The sequence below is a fragment of the Bidens hawaiensis genome, unplaced genomic scaffold (genome assembly GCF_021521415.1).
Source record: "Bidens hawaiensis isolate Kalapana, Puna unplaced genomic scaffold, B.hawaiensis_p1.1 tig00017340_1, whole genome shotgun sequence".
Taxonomy (NCBI): Eukaryota; Viridiplantae; Streptophyta; class Magnoliopsida; order Asterales; family Asteraceae; genus Bidens; species Bidens hawaiensis.
Window position 1 is genome coordinate 459,327 of NW_027492621.1, and position 14,127 is coordinate 473,453.

Consider the following 14,127-nt stretch of genomic DNA (forward strand, 5'->3'; position numbering starts at 1 on the left):
CGGCAGCCAAGCGCTTTGCCGAAACAGAGAAGCAACTAGGTGGGAATCTGCCCCAGACTACAAACTTCTACACGCAGAGGACTAGAGAAAACAACGTCCAGACCGCCCGGCAAAACAAAAGGAGGAAGCTAAGCATGTGGCAGTCAAGGGTAAACTTTGACACCTCATCCAGCTCTCGCTCCCTAGTAGGCGAAAGGGGTAATACACACCCATCAAGCCGACACCCCAGGTGGACGCCGCTCACCAAAAGCCGACACCCCAGGCGGAAGGGGTAATACAAATCCCGTTATTACTTACTGAAACACCACGGTTATGCAACCCACTTCCATGCTTAGTTACCACTACACACGAAGTTTCAATAACATATAAAAACAATAAGATTATTTAAAAATAATTAAGTTAACGGCAAGTCAGTATATCAATAAGCGTTTATGGTTGTAACTCATCAAGGAGTAGTAACTCCTTTCCCATATCAAAATTTTCACATCATTCTTGCCTTCAAAAAAAAAATAAAAATAAAAAATAATAATAATATAATTAAATAATGTTTACTGTAAGAACAACCAAGACATACAAACCCACCTAAAACCCAAACCCTCATAACAATCTGCAACACCAAAGGCATTAACAGACCATTACAAAAGCAATAGATTCATCAAACAGTGAGTAATCACCTCGACAATCATATTCCTACAGTACAATAAAGCTTCTCGTAAGGATAACCCTAACGAAAAGCCCTAAAATTGGTTTAATTTAGCTCGAAACGCTTCCATTTGGACAATTGGAAGGCGATCTTAAGGGCCACGCGTGAACAGATTTAAATTGGACAGTAATTGATTGACTAATGAAACCCTAGGGTTTGAGTGAAAGAGATGAAGTGACGGGTTTATTGTTATCGTAATGAGTTAGGGTTTTATAGAGAGGTTTGGGTTAGGTTCATTAGAGGCCCATGGGAATAAGTGGGCTTTGAAGGGTTATTGTAATGGGTTGAATGGATTGAACCGCTTGAAGTTGGAATAATAGTTTCGGGCCTAAAGTTATCTGGGCCCATTTAAGAAGAATTACTATTTACTATTATTACTAACACAGGGTTAGGTTATAATAAGAAGTATAGTTTTTGTAGGAAGGATAGGAAGTAATCTTGTCCATTGATTTTGGACATGGAGGGTTGATATTAGTTTAGGGGAAAATCAAATGTGAACATAAGGGAAAGAGTATAAAAGGAATAACACATTTGTTGACTTTCTCTCTCCACATGCAAGGCATATGTCAAATTCTCCCATCATTTTTAAATGTCCATAACTTTTTTTTACTACGTTTTTATTGAAAAACAAATTCACTATAATAACGAGTGTCTTTTTATCTTTTATATGAGTACCATATTGTTATATAAAAATTGAAAAAAAATAAGTGGGTTTTTACAAATTGTGTTTTACCAAAATTGTGTTTTATAAAATTATGTTATACAGTAGTATTTTTCATTATGTTTTTTCCATTGTGTTTTTTATATTGTGTCATACAATTGTGTTTTTTATTGTGTTTTTATCATTGTGTTTTTTTATAGTGTTTTTTTCCATTGTGTTTTTCATAGTGTTTTCCATTGTGTTTTTTCGAACTTTTCCGGCCAGGTGGTGGTGGTGGGTGACGGTTGTGGTGGCGGTGGGCGGTGGAGTGGTGGTGGTTGTAGGAAATAAGTGAAGATGTAATTGGGTTTTTGAAATTAATGTAAGTGGGTTTTGAGATTAAAGTAAGTGGGTTTTTATATTAAAGTGTTAGACTAAAATACACTCCTTCCTAGCCTTCTTAGGAAAATCAAACTTCTTATTTGAACCTAACCCTACTAATATATAGTAATAATATATACAAATTAGAACTTTTATTGGGTTACTTGGTGACACCTTAGTGGTTGAATGCATTTTATTTTTTTCTTTATTTTTGGTACCGTTACGAACATAACGAAAGCTGGCGGAATGCAAATTGTGTTTTTTTTTTGTTTTAGTTCTGATACTGTAACAAACGTGATGTAAACCGACAGAATTTGCGTAGACTCACTGCATTTTGATTTAGTTATGGTAACGTAACGAACGGTAAATGAACGAATGACGAATTTGCTTTTGTTTTTGTTTTAGTTCCCGTAAAGTAACAAATGTAACGGAGACCGACTGAATTTGTCTATATTAACCGCCTCAACTCCCGGAATCGACAACGCTCAGGTTTCACCAACACCCGAATTTTACCGACCGACACCACCCCATCGGTCCACCTCAATTTTTATATTTTTTTTCGTTTTATATTTTGTTTTAGTTCAAATACCATTAACCTAAAAACCCGAATTCACATCAACTTACAGTCTCAACACCCAGGATCGACGACGCTCGAGATTTACTGCCAGCCGGGTTTTAGCAGTATGCCTCGGCGCAATGCGCCAAGTGAAAAACTAGTTATAAGTAAATGTTGAGGTGAAAAAGGGCCTGAACTCGAGAAAAAAAAACCCGGAATCAGGTTTTTTATACCCGGGTTTTTACTTATCAAACCAGTACCTAACCCTACCCTAGGGTACGGATAGGGTATGCATTTAAGTATCAAAACCGTACCCATAACTGGACCCGATTTGATCCTGGTAACACCCGAAAACCGAAACCGGTTCCATACCTGGAACTAGGTTTTTCCAATACTCGAAATCGGGTTTTTCAAATATCTGATCTATACCTGAAATTGTCCGACAAATAACCCAAAAAAGAGCATTCTCTTAAAAAACCCAGTCTATACTCAAAAAAACCCAAAAATAGGGAAAATTTTCAATGCCCGGTTTTTAATACCCGGTTCTATACCCAACCTAAACCCCATGCATAGCGTATGTTTTCTAGAGACAATACTCAGACCCAAACCCGACTCAGGTATGACCACTATCCGATTTTTAAATATCCGAGTATTAGAAAAACTTGATTTGTATACCTTATAAGTAAATGTAGTGTCATGCTCCAATGGTATATTTAAATTTGTGATGAAAATGACAGTTCTTGAGATGTCATACTGAGCACGTTTGCTATTTTCATTTCTTGAAATGTAATATAAGTTAAATATTGAATCCTACTACCAACGCAGTTTGTTAGAGCATGTTTGGGATTGAGTTTGAAAAATGCTTATTGGCTTTTTTAAAAGCGATTTTGAAAAGCCAGGATTTGTGGCTTTTAAAAAACTCTTGTAACCCTTTAATAAGAAAGATTTTTGTGTTTGTCAAACACATTTTAATTTATTGGCTTTTTGAAAACACCAATAAGCCAATAAACATTTTTCAAACTCAATCCAAAACATGCTCTTAATGTCGCATTTCACATCGACTCGCATATATATTGAATCATATTTTGACAGATAAACGTCTAACATGTTTGATGAATCTTGTTACTCTTGCATTTGTTGCAAAGCGAATGTCTTTTTATTGCAAATCCAGACAATAAGTTACTTTTTTCCAGTAAGGTTCGGCTCCACCAACATTTATGTGCTGCCCAATGCATTCGCACAAGTATTAAAAGAGGTGCGCCTTTTTGTTTTCATCAGTACTGTTTTCAAAAACACTATGATATTCATTTCATACTTGGATGATCTGTTTCATTATCTATATTTGGTTAGTTGCTAAAAAAATCACAAGATAACAAACTCGTAATAAATAAGTAGTTACAGTTTTAAAAACCATAAATATAGTTGTAATTGTTCGACATGTAACCAACTCGATATCTAAAGTCATCACATATATAAAACAGTCTGCTTGGAGGTCATGAAACATTTATAATGCTTTCTCACACTATTTTTAGTATTGTCGCATGTCATCTTATCGTAAATATATTTTTAAACGTATTTTAGACGTATCAGCATTCACATTAAATGTTGAATTCCCACCAAACATAAATGGACAACATGGTTTTCTTTTGTGGTCCCTCGGGGGCAAGACGACATCTAACACTAAACCTTCTAGTTGGCTCATGTACGATCGTTTTTATTTTTTTTATTAACTTTTATCGGAATAAGAAATTATTATAATTGTAAACATCATCAACATTATTATTATTATTATATAATAATAATACTATTGTTATTGATTCTTTTGACGACATGTCACTCTCTACCCTTAACACCAAATTACACATTTTATGATGAGCATATAATGTGTTAATTTATAATTTGTAATGATTTTTTTTATAGGATAGACCGACGACGGAGAATATGTAGAGGAGAGAACTTAAATTAAGGTTTGATAATAAAAGAGTTTCACAAATAAATAAGATGGTATAACTCGTTTATGGGCTATCCGGGTTTGATAAGACCCATGATCCATGAAAATTATTGTTTGGTGATTAATGGGTTATTTCACAAATAAATTAGATGTTATAACTCGTTTAAGGGATATCCGGGTTTTGTGAGATCTATGACCCGCAAAAATTATTGTTTGATTATCAAAAGGTTTCACAAGTAAATGAGATTTTATAACCCATTTAAGGACTATCCGGGTTTGTTGAGACCCATACATATGAATTTGGGTCAAACATGAGAAGTCTTAAATAAAAAATCAAGCAATCTGATAGCTTGAGAAGGGTGAGGAGCAACCAGAGAGAGAAACATAAGATTTTTTGGTAGACAATTATATAGATATACTTGTTTTATCCCCCGTATTATAAGGGTTGTTTTATATTTTTTGTTTATAATATTACGAATGTATTTTTTTGAATTTTAATTTTATTTATTGTAAATAAATTAATAATATACTTGAACATATTTTGATATATTTATGTTTGGTCTTCACTTTTGTATGAAACATTGAATGAATCGTTACTTAATTTTTTTATTTGTTCGTTCATGTTTATTTGTTATAATTTGAATATTATTTTGTGAAACGTTTCATTAAAGTTATATTAAAAGAAAAAGAATCACTACTTTAATAAATCCATATTGAGAAATTATACTAGGGTTTGATGATTAAAAGGTTTCACAAATAAATGAGATGTTATAACCCGTTTAAAAGTTATCTGGGTTTGATGAGACCTATGACCCGCTTATTATTTTGCTATAAATTATTTCTTAATTATAAATAATATACATTTAAAAAAAATGGATATTAATTTTAGTTGGGACTAATCTATAGAATAATAACTAAGTTTTAAAATTGTTCCAATTAGGTCACTTATAAAATATTTGTTCCAATCAGGTCACTAAAGTTTCATTTTTGTTCCAGTCCTAAATATTTTTAACTAGATAACAGGATATCTAGGTTTTTTTTAAATAGTTTGACATTGCAATTTAAAAAAAAATAGTAAAAATTGAGAAAAATAATTTTTAAATTGCGAAAAATGGCAAAAAAAAGAAGAAAATTTAAGTTACTTTTTCTATAAGAAACCACTATTGTTTAGAAAAATTTCAAAAAGATAGTTAGGTGATATTAAAATATTTAATAATAGAATTATTACTGCTTTCGATACAAAAAAAAATTGTATTTTTCGCAATTTTTCAGAACACTTTTTGGCATATGTTCAGTTTGTTTTTCGCAATTTAAAAATTATATTTCTCAATTTTTATTCTAATTTTTTAGTTTTTAAAAAAATATTATGCAATGTCAAACTATTAAAAAAAAACTAGATAACATGCTATACAGGTAAAATATATAGAATTGAAACAAAAAGAAAACTTTAATTAATGACCTGATTGGAGCAATTTCAAAACTTGTTACTATTCTATAGAGTAATCCTTGAATTTTAATATATCCAAACCCTATTTTATAGGATTTGCATATCAAATCTTTATTAAGATTAATTTTTAATTTAATTTGATGTTATAACTTGTTTAAGGCTATTTAGGTTTTGTGAGACACGTACCCATGATTTCGATTCAAACGCATGAGAGAACACCATTTACAAATGAAACAATCTCATGACTTGAGGGGGGGGGGGGCAGAGAGTTTTTTGAGATTTTGTTTATAAATGATGGTGATGATGATGATGACACCTCAAATCTAAAAGAAATTATTTAAATAAATTATATAATATACTACACGAAAGAACTGGTAAACGGATGTGATGGTTTCTGGTAAACGGGGGGTCAAATTTTTGGTCAAAAACAAATAAATTTACACTACATATAAAATTTTTGGGACGAAAACGAAAATTTACACTTCCGCGTAAAAAACAAAGGGAGGTCAGGGCTACCCCTGACCCTCATTATACTTCGCTCCAGGTCAAACTTAAGGCCCTTTTAGCCAAACTTTTCTTTCCTTTTTTTTATTTACCCTAAGCCTAGGCACCATGGTTGTTTCGGCACAAATAGAAAAGTAAAATGCTTATGAAATACTTTAAAATAATGTGCCCACAAATCAACAGATAACTTACTGGTGCTCGAAGGCACGGAAATTACGCTCTCTTTCTCTCTCACATGCATATATACATATATAATTATAATATTTTTTAAAAGGATTTGTACGTGAAGGTTTATTGTTTTAGAAAAAGTACAGGTTTTAAGAAAAGTTTATAATATGAGTACCTTTTTTTTTTCTTTTTTCAAATTCCCCCACTTTATTATTATTATTATTATTATTTTTAATTTCTTTTAACTGTTTCATACATTAGTAACTTTTTTGAAAAAGAAATTACATCATAAGATCAAACACTTGTTTCTATTTTAATTTGAATAGTAATTAATGCTATGTTATATTTATTTATTTGTAATAACTTATACGAAATTATGATGTTTTAGCTTATAATTTGAGAGCTTCGGAAAGTAAGGGTCTAAAGCACCCATTGGATAAACAACATAACCTAATTGAAGCGGGGCTCATCTACAAATTAATAGTAATTAAATTTTGAAGGGAGAACACAAATTCATTAAGTTAAAATGGTATATTAAAAATGAAAATTTCAAATTAGGGTTAGGGTTCCTAAATTTGTATCTACAAATTAAGGAAATGGTCACATAACCATGCATGCTGACTTCTTCCATGACACTGGTCACTAGAAACGTGTTGAGAAGATCGGAGGTGTTCACACGCAGCCCGTATCGTACTTTCATGCAACTACAAACGACACTTCACGTTCCAAGTCTTTTTTAGTAAACAAGGAATATTGCAGACTATTTAAATCAACTCACGTGGGCACCAACAAGAATGTGCCATATATAATGTTCGGAGGAATATAATTTAAACCAAAAAAGACTAATTTTAGCTATGGGATAATATTATAAACACTGACAAATCTTCTATTTTTTTTATTATAAATAAATAAAATTAACATCTTTATTTTGTGGATCACAATACAATATAATATAACAGCGTTTGCGTTTGCACAATCAAGTATAATAGTACATAAAATGCATATCATAGCCATTTAAAGAAAGTATAACGGTACATATATTACACGTAAAAATCACATATAGTTGTTACTCATGGATTTACTATTTGAATGTTGCAATGTTGCATACATGGACGGAAATTTATAGGGGAGAGAGGGGTTCCTTGTTTTTGGATTCCGAAATTCTAAATAGAACACCTATATTTTCAGTAAACATAACCTATATATTTTCGGTAATGTTTTTGGACTCTTAAGTGGTAATATGTGGTTTTTGATAGCCTAAACCAAACCAACTAAAAGAACTTGTTATTTTTTGTTTAGGATTTATGGTCTTTATATGGTGAATTTTATTTACTTATTTTATTTTGCAAGGACTTAATAGTATTTTTTAATATTTTGACCCCTCCAATTTTAAGCTTAAGTCCCGTAACTGATTGCGTGCGTAACAACTGTATTAAAAGAAACACCATTTTTGTGCTTTGGAAGTGACAAAATGTCAACTATTTGATCATAATCAATGTTCTTTTGCAGTGATTTCAATCCAAAAGTCTAATTCTCGAAGGTTTTAGAGAGGGACATAATTTGACTTATGGTTTTTAAAAGAGAAAAGTTTTGCAGGTTTCATAGAATTCTTGTCCTTGGATAAAGTTGTTTTCCATTTATTTTTTTATTTACGTATTTATTATTTAACTTTTGTATATATATAACCTCATTAATTAAGTTTAATACATAAATTAAAATAAAAAAGTAAAACAATCAAGAAATCATTAGCACTAATGTATGAATTAATATCTTCATCTTGTCTCGAGCTATGTTCTTTTCTTGGTTCTTGATCTTCGTGTCTACTCTTGTTTTTTATTACAATTTGAGAATCCTAACAACTATAAAAAGGTTTTCAAAACAGCCTAAGAATACGACATACAAAACCAAAAATAAAAACAACCACGGGTCTAGGTTTTGGCAATGAGCAACACAACCATTTCAAAATGAAAAGGTAAAAATATTTTGCCAAACAAAAGTTTTGACGAAGTAAAAACAAAATGCTTTAATCATTGTATAGCAAATTTGCTTTTAGAGATTTGTAAAAGCGGCTCTGGTATCATTATTGGGTTCCGTACACATATACGCATGCGCCGCATATGTTATGCGGCGTTTAAACTTACACGGCGTATAAATTTACACGGCGTATATATTTGTTCTATATATATATAGTTTGTTTTGTTTCTTGTATGTAATTTTCATTATGAGATAATAAAATTTTCTTCCATTCTTCATTTCTTCTTTTATTCACGTGTTATCGGTTTTCAACGATTACACACATTCTTGATCCAATCAAGAATGCTGTTCAAAAGTCTATATACGAATACAATAACAACATACGCATAGCAATGTTGTAAAAGTCGTTAGGCGGTCGACTAGGGAGTTGCGAGTACTTGGGAGTAGTTGGGGATTACTCGGAAAATAACTAAGGAGTACTCGGCCGAGGCGGGGAGTACCGAGTACTCGATCTAGGCGGGGAGTAATCGGGAAGTACTCGGCCGCCTACTCGAGAGATTACAACATTGACGCATAGTAAAGATAGGTTACATACATTTCAGATTGCATACGAAATTGAGACATCGCGGCACAATACTTGTTTGCTAGCTAGAATCAAGACACAAACTCACCTCGAAACAAACCCGAAAACCCTTTCGGTCTCCTTGGCTTTGACTTATTATCGCTTAGCGACGACAAGCCACGGTGATATATGCGACGTTCTAGCAGCTGGTGATGGCAGCAAAATGAGATGGCGGCGGTGATGTATGTACAATTGCATAACCCATTTGAATCTTAGCTTAGAGCAGTGTTAGTTGAATATCATTATATGCCTACCTATAAAAAGACTTTTGACTTTTGCTTTCTTCGATTATTTCCATAACTGAAGAGCCAGTTTGCTCTAAGATGTCACAATAAAAACTACTAATGTGATATAAGTATATAACACAGTTTAATTTGTCATAAAAACTATTAATTATAAAATTGATTCATGTTTAGTGTTGTTGACCGGGTATGCATAGTTCGGATTGGATCGGTTTTGAGCAAAAACTGAATCAAAAACCAAAAGCAAAAAGGTTTTTTTTTTTTTTTTTTTTCAGTTTTAGTTTGGGCTCGGTTCGGTTTCGTTTTTTGTTTCAGTTTCGTCATCTAAGCTGGAAAATGTTGGGCAAAAAGAATCATCAATGAATATCTACTGGTAATCCGTCGTTCCATCGATAATCTGTCAAAACAATGTTTAAGGGTGTCACTAGTAAAATTGTCGTATGTGCCCACATTGATATGTTGGGAATATATACCGACCGTGGGTAATCTGTCTGAAAACAAATTACCACGACGTGGTTTTCGATGGATGTTCAACGATAAGTTATCTTCTATAACCACCGTCATTGGCGGGTTTAGATTCTACCCAACAGAAGAAGAGTTGATATCGTTCTATCTAAAGCACAAGATAGAACCAGGCACAATAAGATTGCAGCAAAGTATCGAAACAGTCATACCCGAGCTTAACGTTTATGATTTCTATCCATGGGACCTCTCACGTTAGTACTTCATTTACGCCTTTAGTATCTGTCTTTTTATTCTTTTTTATAAGTTGGTGTAAATGCCATTACGTGAATATTACCGGTGTCGGTTTGTCCTAATTAATTTATTCTGTCGTTTAGAATCCTAACACGTGAGAATATGATATATATAACATATAACTTTTATATAAGATTTATAAAAAGTGCAAACTCATGCAATTCAAAGCAGAAAATTCAAAAGATTGAGTGCTGATAGAGTTGTAATTAAAGAGCTTTTAAAACCTGTTACAAAGTTGAAGATAAACCCTAAATATTTTTTAAATTAGAAAGTTGATGTGATGATGTCCATACCTTAATCTTTATCAGTTAGAGAATTATTCTGTTTTGTACAATCTTAATCTTAAAAGTTGGTGCCCATGGTGATTACGGTATCGGTTCTTACCAAAGTGATGGATAATAAAATCGGAATCGATTTTTGTAAAAAAAAAATATTTTCTACTGCTTAGAGTTCTAACACGTGAGAATATATATGATAACATGTAATTTTTGTATAAGATTTTTAAAAGGCACAAAATTATACAATTTAAACAGAAAATGCTATAGATGACTTCTGATAGAGTTGTAATTTTAGGAAGTCTAGCCCTTAAGACCTGTTACAACATTAAGAGTATTAATTAAACCCTAAAATAAAGAACTACCACCTTAATATTCAGAATTTTCATCTCATGCATAACATTTATGAACCAGAATATGCGGGAGAGCGATGTCGAGGAGACCCTGAACAGTGGTTCTTTTTCATTCCGCGACAAGAAAAAAGAAGCAAGAGGAGGAAGACCATCCCGCCTCACGAGTTCCAGCTACTGGAAAGCCGCTGGCTCACCGAATATTGTTTACTCTTCTAGTAACCGGGCCATTGGGATCAAGAGAACCATGGTTTTCTACAATGGTAGAGCTCCCACTGGGACAAAGACCAAATGGAAGATGAATGAATAGAATGCTTTTCAAGATCAATCCTCAAATACTAACAGAAATCCAACGGTATATATTTTCATTCTTGTTTGTTTCTTGTTTAATTTAAAATTTGTGTTATTATTCAAATTGAGTTTGTCAACGAGTACACGACCTCTATTTTGGAAGAGAGAATAACATTTTATTTATTTTTTCTTCTTCAGATTTAATTTAACATACAGTTTTATTATTATGAAAATAATTTTTAATATTTTAAAAGGCCCTCTTTTATATTTTGATGTAAATTTTAACTGAAACTGGATTATATTAAAAATAAACCAGTGCCTTCAGACCTTTTAAATAAAACTATGTATTTAGAAGTTTTAAGATAATAGATAACTAGATATTATAAATTATTGGACAAAAACTAAGTTGTAGGCTCAATGAAATTGGAAAAAGAAAAGAAAATTTAAAAACAGTAGGCCTGTAACGATCTGAATATTTACTGAACCATTACTCATTCAACGAAAAGTTTGGACAACATCTTTTGTTCGTTTAGCTAAACGAACAACCATGAACACATATTTGCTCGTTCATTTATGTTGGTTCGTTTAAATTAGTTTATTTATGTTAATTTATGTGCGTTAGGTTAAAGTTTTGTCCGTTCAAATGCTAGTAAACTTTTATATGTGAAATTACAATATAGAGTGTGGAGTTTATTTGTAGTCTATGGACGTAGCCAAAGGTAGCACATACAAAACTTCGTAGCTTGTCAAAGTATGGTTGTTTTTTCAAGTAGACTATAGTATGGAGAAGCGTTTTGGAGGGTTGATGAGAGCTTATGAGATAATTGACGGTTGTGAGGTGGGCATTTTGGCATGTGTAAGGGCTAGGCCGGTTTCGACAATATGCCTATGCTTGGCATACCATTGTGGTAGGGTGTGTGAGGAGGTGAGGTGAGGTGAGGTGATGTGAGGTGTGACACAGATAGTCGGATTTAAATATGTATTTTGTATTACGGTTTACAAATATATTGTAGTATTTGTATCCGTGAAAAGTAACAATTGGAAAAGCGTAATTGTAGAGGCGCATTATTATAAGATAATGTAGATTGATAAAAGGGTAATTACTGGCTCTTGTTTATTGACAAGAGTTACAATTTTTATCTAAATGGGAAATGCATGGAATACAAGAAGACAAAAATTCAAAGGTTTTATTGTTGGGATGACCCAATATATGATGCCACTGCTTGGTGTTGGTCTTTTGCAATGAGAAGAGTGACTAATGACATGAGGACCGCAGTTCATATATGCCATTTCTAGGGGGAGTTTGGAATTTCGATCCTTGATGACGAAAAGAAAGTCAAAGGAGGGTTCAAGGGGTGTTGAGTGCCGCGATTGTATTGTCATCTTGTTCATGGTTTGCTATTGGCTGTTGTGAATGACAAAATCAGATGTGGGTTGAAGTGTTCCCCTATTGTTTGTGGTGGTTTAGCTAAATAAAGCTCTTGGTTTATGAGTTTTTCATGCAACTCATTGAAGGTGATGGGAGGCATGGATTGCAATGGCTTTCACAGCTTGTAGGTAGTCGGCTACCGGACATGTTAATTGGTGTTATGGGGCAATGTTTCAAGCGATCTTGGAGTTGCTTCATGTGATCTCTTAAAGGCGAGGCATATATATATAGTGGCGAAGATATTCCAAGCTTCAAGGGACAGTTTTGCATTGGTAATGATAGGTATGATTTGGCCGGGTGGATATATACGCTACCGACAAGAGCACCAAATAATAGGCGATCTTGCCAGACCGGTTTAATTGGCGGGTAGTCTTTGTGTGGAGTGTCCGAGCCGCTTGCAGCCATGAAAGTTAACTTAAAGGAGGCAAGGGGACTATGGTGTTGCAAGTTGCAAGTTGCAACTAAGTCATGTCCTTAATATATGATATATGACATAAGTAGCACTTTCTCCGGAACTATTTGGTAGACTACTTTTAATGCCATACGATCATATGCCTTCGACTTTCCACTATGGCACCATCGATCACCCGCACTCATACACAAAGTGGCAACCTGGTGGCTCTAGCTTCTAAGACCACTTGTTGGTTGCGGATGGAGGATGAACGATGAATGATCCGGTTTGTATTCCACATTATGAAATACTCAATTTTAAAGAAAAAGAAAAGAAGAGATCACATATTTGTAAAAACAGCTCATATTATTTTTTGTAATAGAAAATATAAAGGAAAATAGAACAAGTAGACCAGAAAACAAATTATTTTAATAGAATTTCATAATGTGAAAGAATTATGAAAGAATGAAAGATTCATGCAACTTCTAATTTATTTTGTTGTATAACACAAACTATTAAAATGCAGTTGATGAAAGAATTCAGTTTGTGCCGAATTTACGTGAAATCAAGCAATTTGAGATCATTTGACAGAAGGCCGTCGGGTGTGATTATAAACGAGCAACCACCAGCTGATCCGCAACCCCTTCAAAATAACGAGCATCATGCAAGCACATCAACTGGACCTAACCGTCCGGTGATGTTAACGATCTTGCCCGATAGTACTAGTCATGATAACTCCTCGAATGATCATCAAACTGTTAATAATCATTCTCACCCTTTGATGAATATTAGTGATGACCAGCCTTTGTGGGATTGGGAAGAATTATATAAATGATTCTAAGTGACCGATGTAATTAGTTAAGCATAATTTGAATAAGAAGGTGAGTTATAGTTTTTATTATATATGTAACGATGTAAATGAAAATCTTTAGCTGATTGATTATAATATATCAATCTATCAGTGTAATTATAATATATCAATCTATCCTTTAGTTAAATAACTAATTACCTAAATCATATGATTAAAATATACGGGTATTTATGTCAATATAATTAAAATATTTATATACATAATGAAATCATATCTACCTTTTTTTTATTAAAATATACAATTTTGAGTGTAGAAGATGAATGTGGTAAAATTCAATAAACGATATCCGAAGGTTTAAAAAACAAGAAAAATTATGAATGGATGCCAATTTATTTTCATATATTCGTTCAACCAACCTTCATGAATCCATGAAGTTTTCTTTATCTCTTTCCAAACTATAATAGAAAATTATGTTTTATTAATGTTAATTTTATATATGATGTTTTCTTTTATGTCGTTCCTAATAAAACATCTTATCATTTTTTTGTTAGAATTTGCTATTCTATTAAAAAATACAATTACAACTTATAAAATATGTAAGTGCATTTTTTTCGTGATTATGAAGATATTACGTGA

At 32.6% G+C, this 14,127-nt stretch overlaps 1 pseudogene; it reads left to right on the plus strand.

Annotated features, from left to right (window-relative positions):
- The first annotated feature begins 9,714 nt into the window (after positions 1 to 9,714).
- LOC143553596 (NAC domain-containing protein 90 pseudogene) lies at positions 9,715 to 13,515 on the plus strand (annotated as a pseudogene).
- Positions 13,516 to 14,127: the final 612 nt, after the last annotated feature.